Raw genomic sequence first — 13,941 nt, 5'->3', positions numbered from 1 at the left:
CCGAAGAATTAATAATTGGAGTTTGTAGAATAGCATTGGCAGTATGTGAAGTGAACAAAGAGTTGATTAAATCTACGCTCCAAGTTTTCTGGTTCGGAGTCCAAAGGTCCTAAACCGTAGCAGGATAAACAAAAGGAGATTGTTGAATAGTCAAATTATCATAAATACTTTGCCATTGAGAGAACCAAGGGGAACTCCAAATGGAGCTACTGCCGTCAACAATTTGGTAAAATGAGGTCGAAGTCAGAAGAGGTCTCACCTTGAGAACTGATGTCCAAAATGCATATTTTGGTATATTTGCCTTAGCTCTCCAAATGGATGTGTCACTATGGTACTTCGCCTTGAGGATGAGGGCAAGATGGCTTTGGGGTTCCTTTGCTAACCTCCAAGACACCAAAAGGATTAGTCCTTGATTAATAGCTTGCAAATTTCTAACTCCCAAGCCATCAATTTGTTTTTCGGATACAAATATCAACCCAAGCTCTAAGACAAAGACTTCTTGCAACTTGATCTTCCTTCACAACTGTCCACAAAAAGTTTCTTATAATGGTCATGAGTTTTGCTATATTTTTTTAAAAGAGGACACTGGACATATAGTAGATAGGGATAGACAAGAAAACAGATTTGAAAAGTGTTGGTCTAGCAGCATGTGAAAGCATGTTGGCTTTGTAAGAACTTAACCTATATTTGAATTTATCATAAACAAACTTGTAAGTTGTGGGTCTGTCTTTTGCAGGAAGGATGAGAGGATGGCCCAAATGAATGGTGTTATAGTCAATATCCGAGACCGGGAAGATTCTCTTGATATCTTGCTTGGCCTTCAAAGGATCGATATGGACCTAGAGGGGGGGAGTGAATAGGTACAATTACAAAATTTAATTGTTACTTAGCAATTTTACGCAATAATGCGGAATATGAAGTTGAGCCTAACAATTGCAAGTGTGAAGCTATGAGCTAAGCAAGGTAAACAAGTAACTCTATGAGAGTAAGCAAACACAATATGATATAAGTAAAGACTAAGAGACAAGTAACCACAAGTAGGGAGTTGGGGTTAGGGATAATCGCAACTCCGAGAGACGAGGATGTATGCCGATGTTCACTTCCTTGGAGGGAAGCTACGTCACCGTTAGAAAGGTGGGTGTTACCACGAAGGCACACCAACGCCATGAAGGCTCACCCTATTCTCCCTTTAAGACAACACCACGAAGGCGTTTCTCAACCACTAGTGGTAGACCTTGGGGTGGCCTCCAAACCCTCAGAAACTTTCTGGGGGTAATCACAAAGAACGATTCCTCTCCGAATGACTCCAACCGCCTAGGAGTCTCCAACCTCCAAGAGTAACAAGAACGATGGGGAAAAGCTCAAGACTTGCTCAAATCACGGATTCCTTTGGTGCAAAGAAGCGGAAGGAGTGGATCTATCACTTGGGTGGACAACTTCTCTCAAATGCTCTCAAATCCCTTAGGGATCTAAAATTTGGTGTTGGAGAGTGCAAGAGAGAGAGTGAAGATGTGTTCTTGACGATGCTTGAAGTGAATGGTCAACCCTCTCACGGGATAGGAGAGAGATATTTATAGTATGCCTCAATAAGTGTTGGATCCCAAAATAGCACAGAAGCGTCGGACGTCCGATGCATAGCGGACGACCGAGGGCATGATAGACACCGGACGTCTGACAAGGATCGGACGTCCGATGGTTTGGCACGGTCTAGTGGGTACCGGACGACTGGAGGATCCGGACGACCGATGTTTAGGCTCTATGGAGAAAGTACCGGACGACCGAGGGCTCTGCAGACAACGGACGTCCGACATGGACCAGACGGCCGATGTTTTGGTTCTGGATCGGATTTGCCGGACGTCTGGTGCACACCGGACGACCGATGTTTTGTCTCTATATGGAAGTGGTCGGACGTCAGGTGAGTACCGGTCGTCTGACAGAGATGAAGATCAGACACTGACTTTGAAGAAGTTGTTTGAGCAAGACTTTAGCAATAACCCATGTTCCCCTCTTAATAGTGTGGGATCCTATACTCAAGAATAAACGTAAAGATAGTCTTGTTTCTTCGTTCTTGATGAGGTTAAACATTTCCGAAGTCATAATCCACACACATAATTGATTCCGAGGGGACTAAAACCTGAGATATACTTGACAAACTTTGTTAGTCCCCTATGAGTATATTGTCATCAACATCAAAAAAATATTTAGGGCATGATTGCACTTCCAATCTCCCCCTTTTTGGTAGTTAATGACAATATACTCATAGCACAACAGAAATCAAGTTGCTCTATGCTTTAAGACACATTTATTGAAGAGCTCCCCCTCTCAACCATAATTATTGCAACATTATATGGAGAGCTCTCCCTCACAGAGACAACCAATCTAGAATATATGAGCAACATATCACAAGAACCAAATAAAACCATCATCATATAAGCACAACCGCATAATATCATAATATCTCAACATTCATAGAACATAGAGGTTCAATAAGTTTAACATCACATCATAAGGCATAGATATAAAGTCATACACCCACTCAAGGTAAATGGTTCAACATAAGAGCAACATGAATAGAAAGCTAGAACTAGTTCTCCCCCTTGGCAACAACTACCTAAAAAGGGACAAAGAGAACCCTCAGACAATCACAGGTCATCATCATCATCATCTTTTGGATCTCCACTCGCACCAGCTTAATCGAGGAAATCAGCCCACTCAGGCCCCGAAGGAAAACCAAAGTCAGAAGGAGGAGCAGCTGGGAGGCGCTCATCCTCACTCACATCAGTAGCCCCAGAGTCATGGAGACGAGACTTCAAGGCATTCTTGGAAGTGATCAAGCGAGAGACAACATCATGATTGTGTGTGCAGTTGAAGAAGAAGGCCTTCATCATGGCAAAGTGAGCCTTGCCGATAAAGCGAGCAGAACGCCCAAAGGGCACCGAGCTGGCATGAGCAGGATGGTAACTAGCGGCAGACCTATGAGCAGGAGCAGACTTGGAGGAACCTTTTGGAGCAAAATCATTGTCCATGTGAGGAGGAATAATCCACTTCTCATGCACATGGGTGCGGACAAGGGAGAAGGGAGCCACACTCTCAATAAGAGCCTGAATGAATGGAGCATGAGGAAAGACACGCTTATACTAAAAGCAAGCAAGTTGGATTTCATGCCAAAGGAAATGAGGAACATTAATCTTGCCTTTGGGAGACTCATAGAGACGAGACATGAGATCAATGCAATAACTATTGCAAGAACCTTTGTCACCCATCTTAGGATAGATGGTGCAGATGATGCATTGATAGATGACGTAGTACGGAGATCTCCAAATAGAAACTTGATTCAGATCCTTCAGCTTTTCCTCCTCAGTTAGTTCATCAATTCCCTTTAGGAGATAGCCACATGCCTCAACCCCTTTGGGTCTATGATTTGGATCATCTTTATGGATCTTGATCCAGTGTCCAAAAACCCAAGAGCAGCGATAAATTGAGCATAAGTGGCAGTGAGCTCGGTGTCAGAGGTCATCCAGGTGACGGTCTTGTTAGGAGCAAAGAAGCAAGTGGCATGAAACTGATGGATTGCAGCCTGATTAAAATCATGTTGAAAAGCAAACGGAGCAGCAAGACCAGATGACTCAATGAGCTCAATGGCACCCGGATACTTCACGGAATGTTTCCGAATATAATCTAAGACAACGAAGTGGTGGAGAGACAAATCCTTTGGGAGGACAACAGAGATGTAGATTTCAGCATGAACATTGGTGCGAAACCATTGATCCAGAGAATCTTGAACCACTTCAAATTGATCAACATCACGCCAAAACTTAAGATATGCTGGCTTGGGCACTTTGGTGAAGTCCTTGAGGATACACCCATGAAGTTGAGGGGCCTCAAGAGGTATGTGGCGACCATCGGCATGCGGCTGATCGGGAGGAGGAGCAGGCATGTGAGAGGCCCGGCGAGAACCGCGGGGGAGGTACAAAAATGTCACACGCGCACCACGCTCCTCCTCCTCCTCCATCTCTTCTTCATAGTCAGAACCCTCGGAAGAGGAGGACTCCGAGATCATGGGACGTTTTCCAGCACGCTTGCGGGGACTCAGCTCCTCCTGAGAGTCACCAAAACCACCACGACGGGAGGCTGAAATCAAGAGGAGAGGAACATGTACAGCCATAGTGAGCCCCAGACCCGAATGGAGACGGAGATGATGAAAATTGGAAACTTAAAAAAGGACATAATTACCGCGGGCAGAGGTACCCCCGGCATCCTTGTGAGCGGTATGCTTGATTTTCACCATCGTGGGACGAACCTCACCTGAGAGATTATCCAAGAGAGAAAGGGGATCACAACCGTTTGCATGAAAGAGTGACGAAATCGAGAGAGAGAGAGAGAGAGCCAAGAAGCACAACAAGGGAGGAGTACCAGGTCGGGAGGAGGGGCGAGGAGGAGGAGAGGGCGCGGCGAGGCAGCACCCTGCAGGCGACGGCGAGGCCCTCCAGGCGGCGTGGCGGTGGACTCAAACGAGCGACTGGGAAAAGAGGGGATAGGGCAACCGTTTGGCCCGACCCCAGAATATATATGTGACTCGCACTATCATCGGACGACCGACCGTGGTCGGACGTTCGTGCACTGGTGGACGTGTTAGGCGACGGATGACCGGTGAACCACGGACGTCCGAGACCTGGGGGATGATTTTTGGGCTTGTGCAAGATTTGCTGCACAACAATCGGATAGCCGAGAGAAGTCGGTCGACCGGAAAACTGTGAGTCATCGGACGTCCGAGAACCGTCGGACGACCGATGGCAAAGGGTTTGGCAGATGACACACGCCATGTCTAGAGGAACCAAAAACCAGGAACAGGTGTATGACAAAATGTGATGTACAAACACTGGTACGCGTTGGTGTTATACAAACGGTTTAAAACCCCTTTCCGCGACGACATTTGGAACCGTCGCCTAGTGAGTGTGGGCGATTAGGGGGTCCTTCCCACACGACCCAAAAACCATCGGGGATATGCCCTCCTGGCACACACGCTCGGCAAAATGAGGTCGTGTGCGACCGACGAGCGACCAAATGTGGTTATATGTACAGTAGTGCTAAAAAAATACAATTATACAGGCGAAATCATTTTCGGTCGTAAGTACATCCCACACAGTTCAGTCCCCGCAAAACGTTTCCATTCGTATATACATCCCACACAGTCGCTGCAAGGAAAACGTTTCCGTTCGTAGGTACATCACACACAATTTTCCTCGTTAAATCATTTGTGATGGCGTTCCCATCACACACAATATTAAAAAAATTATCATTTGCGTTATTGAATGCAACACACACGGTGCGTAGAAGAAACTATGTGGCAAAGGCTATCCATCACACACAGTTTTATATGCGGTAAACATTTGTGCAAGGTGGCCTAACACAAACAGTTTTGAAGAGAATGTCGTGTGTGATTGTTCATTGATCCAACACGGTTTATTCCTAAAAACTGTGTGCGTTGCCTTAAGTCATCGCCCACGGTATTTTCTCAATAACCGCTTGCAATAGCAAAAACAATTAGAAGGCTAATTGCCCTATTATTAATAATCCATTTATAATCTAATTGACATTCATATGAAACACATAATATATTCCATTCTCATATTAAGGAAGCGGGATTTCATAATTGAAATACATCAGAGCACAACATGATAGCTTCAGCACTCACCTACCCCATTACACAACTGCACCAGCACCAAGTTTCACATGACCTTTCAAAATTAGCATCATAGACGGTACATAGATAGATGCATCTCATCGAGAAAACTGCTGAAGCGGAAGGCGAATATTGAGCCTTCATTGATGTTGAAGGTCTTTACAACTTTAGGCCAGTGCCTGTGGATGATTTACTGTCCATCCTTCGTCCTCTTCAGGAACACTTCAATATTAAAACCGTGGGTGTTGTATGAAAACCTTCCTCGCCTCCTGACCATAGAGGTGGTTTGAGAGGTAATCATCAGTGAACTGCTTTGGAAAGGCCTGAAAACAAGGATGTGCATAAATATCTTCTCTATATTGGAAATGGGGGCAAAGGAATAAAAAGGTAAGGTATAATAGTTAGTACCATCTTGTAGTGAACTGATGTCTTCTTCATTGTGCAGACAAAGATCTTGTTGTTTTTTGTCGCCAATTTCTTTATCCTAACAATCTTTCTGAATTTCTTGACTTGATTGATATTCATGGACAACTCATTTCCCCATATGCAAAAAGGGTCGAACAATGGGTCAAAACCTCTGACAGCAGGACCTATGTAACGCCCCGGATTCGATGCGCCAGGTGTCTGCCAATTATTCGCCGTCGTTGCCATGTCATTTGCTTGAGTGTTGCACTTTGCCATGTCATCATATGCATTTTATCATGTCATCATGTGCATCTCATTCTGCATACGCGTTCATCTCATGCATCCGAGCATTTTCCCCGTTGTCCGTTTTGCAATCCAGCACTCCTATGTCCCCCGGCGTTCCCCTTTTGTCTCTTATTGTGAGTGGGTGTTAAACTTTCTCGGAATGGACCGAGGTTTGCCAAGCGGCCTTGGTATAGCACCGGTAGACCGCCTGTCAAGTTTCGTGCCATTTGGAGGTCGTTTGATACTCCAACGGTTAACCGGGTAACCGCAAAGCCCTCTTTGACTTGCAGCCCAACACCCCTTCCAAAGTGGCAAAAACCCACTAAACTCCCGTCCATGTTCTCGGTCGTTCGATCAAGATCGCGTGGCCGAAAACCGCACCTCATTTGGACTCTCCTAGCTCCCTCTACCTATAAAACTAGCCCCTCCCCCGAAATTCGCGGATGATTTCGCGGACGAAACCCTAAAATCGCCCTCCGCCGCCACCGGCCGCCGCCGCGCACCTGGCGAATCCCAGCCTGCCACGTCGCCTCCCGCGCCCGACCCCGCCGCCGGCCCGCTGCAGGCCCGCGGGGCCCGTGCGCCGCCGCCGCCCGGCCCGCAGCGCGCCCGCTCGCTCGCGCCCTCCTGTCGGTGCGCCTGGCCGCCGCCACCCTCTGCCGCCTCGCCGCCGGCGTCCTCCGCCCGCCTCCTCGCGCGCCTTGCCGGAGACCGCCGCCGCCGGCCGCCCGATCTGCCCCGCCGTCTCCTGCCGTCGCCGAGGCGCCCCGCGCCGCCCGGATCCGCACCAGCGCCGCCGCTCGCCGCCCTCCGCCGCCAAGCTCTACGCCGCCGCGGATCGGACCTCGCCTCCATCGGACCTCGCCGGAGCTGAGCCCTCCACCTCCTCTTCCACCAGATCCGGCCGGGAGCTGGCCGGATCCGCCTCACGCCGACCTCCTCTGCCCTCCGCCGGCTCGCCGGAGCTCCCTCCGTCGCCGGCGACGACCTCGTCGCCGATCTGCACCACCCCGTCCCGGAACGCCCTAGACCCACCAACCAAACGTCCCTGCTGCACCGTCTCGTCCCCGGGACCCCGAGATCCAGTTTGATCCGGAGGTATAATTTCCACTAAGTCTCTGGAATCTTGCATAATCATGCCATGTTCATCGCATTGTATCTCTGCATCCGTAGCTCCGTTCCGTGCGTGTAATATGTCAAATTGTTTGCCCGACGAGTACTTCATTTCATTCCATTGCATCATTTTCATTTGAGCTCATCTTGATGCCCGAAATGCTGTTGGAAGAGTGCATGTTGATGTTAATCTGCTGAAACTGTTATAACTTGCTCATTTGTCATTTTTGCCATGATAGATGTGTGCATCCTATGAGGTTGATGTCTACATGTGTTTTGATCTATGCAATGCCATCTTTCTAGAGGCGCTAACCATGTATTTTTGTGAGTTGTGTGCTGAGTGCATCGAGCTTGTTAAGTGGGGTACTTGCTGTTGCTGTTTTCCTGACAGATTCTGTTATATTTTGTTGCTATGTTAACATACTTCTACTAGTCATTTCGTGCATAATCTGGAGATGTCCTATAAACATGTTTTGATCTACATGTCTTGCTCTATCCATTCATGCCCTTGGTTGCAATTATAGCCTGCTGTAGCTTGTTGTAATCTTGCTCCAAAGTTGCTTGATAATGTTGCTATCAGCCTGTTAACATTAAGTTCACTAGTTCCCATGTGTTTTGCTAGTGTTCCATGCACCCTATGACCTTGCTCTTGCCATGCTTAACTTTACAAACATGTCTTCTTACTGTTGGTTGCCTTGCCATGCTATGTATTGCTCTGTGGTGAGTGGTTCAAGCTCACGAACTTGCCTACTTATTGTTGTTCCTGCCATGTATGAATCTGTAATATAACTTGCCATGTTTACATGGGTGCCATCATATCTTCTGATCCTTTTTGGCTCATGGTCAGTAAGGGACTTTTGATCTATGCAATTAGTAGATTCATGCCGTGCCTTTGTTTGCCATGATAAGTTCCTGTAACATGTTGTTTGATAGCTCTAAACATTGCAACCTGATATTATTTCTGCTAAAGCCTGAAACTGTTATAATTTGCAATCTTCCCATGTCCTTTTGAGCATGTTCTAGTTGTTTCTGGAGATAGCTCAGTGTTCATGTTTTGTTGTGCTTTACCTGTACATCATGCTCATGCCTTTTGTTCTTATGTTGGGGTGTTGTAGCATGTTGTTTTGATGCTTGTAAGATGCCTAGTTGCTGTTATGGACAGATTGTTGTTATGACTTGTATAGAGTGTATGTGTTGAACCGTTGCTCCGTTTTGAGTGTGATCTATATGAAACTTGCTTGATTTTGCATGTAGCTTCATATTATCATGTTGCATCCTTGTTTTGGTGTGTTTTCTTGATGTTTGGGTGCATTTTGCATCAATGCCATGCTTAACTTGTTTTGCTCATATCTTCTAGGCCGTAGCTCCGAATCTAATGAACTTTATATGTAACTTGACTAGAATTTCGTGTAGATCATCTTGGTGCATCTTAACTTGCTGTTTAACAACTTGAACATAAGGTTTATTCAGTTCTGGACCAATATCAAAATATGCATATGAGGACTTACCGGAATTGTTATATGTTGTTTCCGGCCTCATTTAAACTTGCCTTGATGTGTTGTTCTTGTTTGCATCATCTCTTGCCATGAGTAGCTTCATGTAGCTTGGTCATGCATCATGCTTGTTGTGCATCATGCCTTGTTCATGTGTGGTGTGTTTACCTATGTTGTGTGCTTCTTGTTAGTTCCTGTTTCGTTGCGATCGTGAGGATTCGTTCGTCTACGTGTGGTTCGTCTTCGTGGCTTCATCTTCTTCATGGACTCGTTCTTCTTCCTTGCGGGATTTCAGGAAAGATGACCGCTACCCTGGATCTCACTACTATCATTGCTATGCTAGTTGCTTCGTTCTATCGCTATGCTGTGTTACCTATCTTTTGCTCTTCAAGCCTCCCCAAATTGCCATGAACCTCTAACCTTTGACACCCTTCCTAGCAAACCGTTGTTTGGCTATATTACCGCTTTGCTCAGCCCCTCTTATAGCGTTGCTAGTTGCAGGTGAAGTTGAAGATTGCTCCATGGTGGACAGGATTTTGGTTGGGATATCACAATATCTCTTATATTATTAATGCATCTATATATTTGGTAAAGGGTGGAAGGCTCGGCCTTATGCCTGGTGTTTTGTTCCACTCTTGCCGCCCTAGTTTCCGTCATACCGGTGTTATGTTCCCGGATTTTGCGTTCCTAACGCGGCCGGGTGATTTATGGGACCCCCCTGACAGTTCGCTTTGAATAAAACTTGTCCAGCAAGGCCCAACCTTGGTTTTACCATTTGCCTCACCTAGCCCTTTTTCCCTTGGGTTTCCGGAGCCTGAGGGTCATCTTTATTTACCCCCCCCCCCGGGCCAGTGCTCGTTGTGAGTGTTGGTCCAAACTGTCAGCCGCCGGTGGCCACCAGGGGCAACTCTGGGCTCGCCTACCGGAAGTTTGGACAATCCGGTGTGCCCTGAGAACGAGATATGTGCAGCTCCTATCAGGATTTGTCGGCACATCCGGGCGGCTTTGCTGGTCTTGTTTTACCATTGTCGAAATGTCTTGTAAACCGGGATTCCGAGACTGATCGGGTCTTCCTGGGAGAAGGTCTATTCCTTCGTTGATCGCGAGAGCTTGTCATGGGCTAAGTTGGGACACCCCTGCAGGGTATAAACTTTCGAGAGCCGTGCCCGCGGTTATGTGGCAGATGGGAATTTGTTAATGTCCGGTTGTAGATAACTTGACACCAGATTCGAATTAAAACGCATCAACCGTGTGTGTAGCCGTGATGGTCTCTTCTTGGCGGAGTCCGGGAAGTGAACACGGTTTCTAGGTTATGTTTGGCGTAAGTAGGTGTTCAGGATCACCTCTTGATCATTGCTAGCTTCACGACCGTTCCGCTTGTTCTCTTCTCGCTCTTCTTTGCGTATGTTAGCCACCATACTTGCTTAGTCGCTGCTGCAACCTCACCACTTTACCCCTTCCTTTCCCATTTAGCTTTGCTAGTCTTGATACCCATGGTAATGGGATTGCTGAGTCCTCGTGGCTCACAGATTACTACAACAATAGTTGCAGGTACAGGTTATGCGATGGTCATGACGCGAGAGCGATGCTTGCTTGCGTTGAGTTTCTTCTTCTGCTTCTTTGATCAGGGGATAGGTTCCAGGTCGGCAGCCTGGGCTAGCAGGGTGGATATTGTTTGAGTTTCTGTTTATGTATCATCCATAGTCGGATGTTGATCTCTTGTATGATGATGTTGTATTCGTGTGGCATTGTTTTGCCTTATCTATGTATCCCCATCTATTATGTAATGTTGATGTAATGATATCCACCTTGCAAAAGCGTTTCAATATGCGGTTCTATCCTTGGTGGGACCTTCGAGTCTCTTTAGGATAGTATCGCATATTGGGCGTGACAAGTTGGTATCAGAGCCTCGACCGACCCTAGGAGCACCCCTTGATTGATCGTGTAGTTTGGTCGTTGTTGAGTCTAGAAGAAAACTTTTCTGAGTCCAGTTATATCGGAGAGTAGGAATTCTTTTTACTCCTCAGCCTCTTCGTCGCTCTGGTGAGGAATCTTGACGTAGGTGTTTTGAATTACTCCTCTTCCCATTCAAATTTTTCTTTAGGTTCACGCAGTTGGTTTTTCGATCGTTGGTTCTCAGCTCTTTTTATCCGGTGCTTCTCTCGTCAAGTCGACTCGAACCTCTTTGTCTTTTGCGAGATCAAACCTCAGTTGTTTTCTTTTCCCGCCCGCCCTCCCTTCTTCTTCTCGAATCCGGAGTCCGTAATCGAGTATCCATCCTACTCGTGCGAAGTCTTTGCTTTCTTCCCTTAATGATTTCAACCGGTGTTCTCTCATCTAGATATTCGCCGGTTTCCTTTTCCAAGTTGCCTTTGTTTTCCCGCCCTCCCACCCTCTTCTTTCCGGAGTTTGAGTCTCTTTCGACCGTCAATTCCATTCGTGTGGAGTCTCTTCAGTCTTCCCTCAATTATTTCAACCAGTGAATTCTCGTCTCGTTCGTAATTCTTCATCCATTTCTTTTCCGCTGGATTCAATTCAAGCTTTTCGTTGTCAATCATATTTTTTCCCTCAGCTCAAATATTTCCCTTTGCTCATTCGCCTCTCGACATTTAATCATCCCGGAGTTCGGAAGACATCTCAAGAGATTCTTCTGTGTTTGAATTATTTCGAGGTTGTTACCTCATTCAAATATTTCATTTGTCCGGTGCATCATCTATCTGTTCAACATCCCTTTCCAACGGTGTTTTTCTCTTTAGTGGGCCCTAACCCACAGGTATTTTCCCAGGATCTTACCTGACTCTTCTAATTCCCCCGAAGTTATTCTCAATTCTTTTCAAGTGTGACGTAAGAATGGTTTCCATCGGTCACATGCCTTTTCCAAGATCGCTTTCAAATTCTTTTCATTGTTGGCTCAACCTCTTCGTTTTCATTCTCCCGGAGTATCTCAGTAATTTCGGTGGTGTTTCTTGTCGTCATTCTCAGCTTGGAAGATCGAAGAAGAGTTTTTCCTCTAAATCTTGTCCATTCTCCCGGAGATTCGCAGTGCTAGCTCGATGGTATCCTATCAAATTGTTTCTAGTCATGCAAATTCTTTTCACCCATTCGGAGTATTTCGGGAGTTGCTTCCCTCTTGATCATCCGGAGGCCATCTTTTCGGAAGATTTCTTCGTTCTAAGATTTCAGATTCGTTCTCCAATTATTCTATATCCATGCCCCTTCGTTAATCTCAATATTATTCCGGTGCTTCGTTCAAGTGTTCCCTAATCAGCTCGAGTTCTTCCTGTTCTTTTGCATCTAAATCCCCTCTAGCATATTGGTTCTTCTAATTCTTCCCAGTGATTCAATCTCTTTCGTCAGTCATTTCCGAATTCTTACGGTGGTTCATTCAAGATTCTTTTTCTTTGATTATCATATTAGTTCATTCGTTCTTTCCAATCATACCGGCGGTTCATGAAGACCTTCTCAAGTTTGCGATATGTCACTTCTCAATTCTTTTTCAAGAAGAATTAGTAGTATGCAAAATCCATTGCTTGTCATCAATTTAATTTGATGAAGGATAAGCATACAATAAATCTTATTCTTATTTCATCCAGGTGATTAATTCCTTTCTTCAGAGTTTGTTCTCGGGGAATAAATTCTAGTTCCGAGTGTTTTTCATCTTTTCTTTTCCGGAGTTCAAATTTCCTCGGCCATTTCGTCGGAACCTCCATCTAAATCACCGCAAGGCTCATCTTATTCTTTCATCCTTCTTTTCTATCTCATCATCCTTTTGTCACCGGAGTTCTTCTTGGTGGTTCTTCATGATCTAATTCATTCTTCAAGAGTTCATCAAGATTTTTTTGGTGGAGTTCAAGTACCTTTTCGTCTTGCATCTCGAAGTGCAATTAAGTTTTGCAGTTCTTCGTTCTTCTCAGATATTCAAATCCATTCAATCCTTCCTTCTAAGTTCTTTTCATTCTATTTCAATCCTTTCTGGAGATTTGGTGTCATGTCTTCATCAACTATCATTCCATCCTCTCAAGTTCATGTTCTTTTCTTTCCATGTTCAGCCGGAGTGCTACCTAAATCCTTTCAGTCTTATTCGTTTCTTTTCTCATTCTAACCACTCCGGTTAGAACGAGTGCTTACATAGTCTATCCGATTCCATGAGCTTTCGATTCTCGTCATTCTCGTCGTTCCTCTCTTTTCTCGAGTGCTCTCGAGTCTTTGCTTCTTCTCTTGAGTTCTTGTTTCACCTCATCCCTTTGTCTCTTCCGTCTCGGTCCTAAGATCTCGGGACGAGATCTCTTGTTAGTGGAGGAGTGTTGTAACGCCCCGGATTCGCTGCGCCAGGTGTCTACCAATTATTCGCCGTCGTTGCCATGTCATTTGCTTGCGTGTTGCACTTTGCCATGTCATCATATGCATTTTATCATGTCATCATGTGCATCTCATTCTGCATACGCATTCATCTCATGCATCCGAGCATTTTCCCCGTTGTCCGTTTTGCAATCCGGCACTCCTATGTCCCCCGGCATTCCCCTTTTGTCTCTTGTTGTGAGTGGGTGTTAAACTTTCTTGGAATGGACCGAGGTTTGCCAAGCGGCCTTGGTATAGCACCGGTAGACCGCCTGTCAAGTTTCGTGCCATTTGGAGGTCGTTTGATACTCCAACGGTTAACCGGGTAACCGCAAAGCCCTCTTTGACTTGCAGCCCAACACCCCTTCCAAAGTGGCCAAAACCCACTAAACTCCCCTCCATATTATCGGTCGTTCGATCACGATCGCGTGGCCGAAAACCGCACCTCATTTGGACTCTCCTAGCTCCCTCTACCTATAAACTAGCCCCTCCCCCGAAATTCGCGGATGATTTCGCAGACGAAACCCTAAAATCGCCCTCCGCCGCCACCGGACGCGTCCGTGACGACCGGACACGTCCGCCGCCGCGCGCCCGGCGAATCCCAGCCTGCCACGTCGCCTCCCG

This window comes from Triticum dicoccoides, chromosome 7B, assembly GCF_002162155.2.
Source record: "Triticum dicoccoides isolate Atlit2015 ecotype Zavitan chromosome 7B, WEW_v2.0, whole genome shotgun sequence".
NCBI lineage: Eukaryota > Viridiplantae > Streptophyta > Magnoliopsida > Poales > Poaceae > Triticum > Triticum dicoccoides.
Note: the sequence above shows the minus strand (reverse complement) of the source record.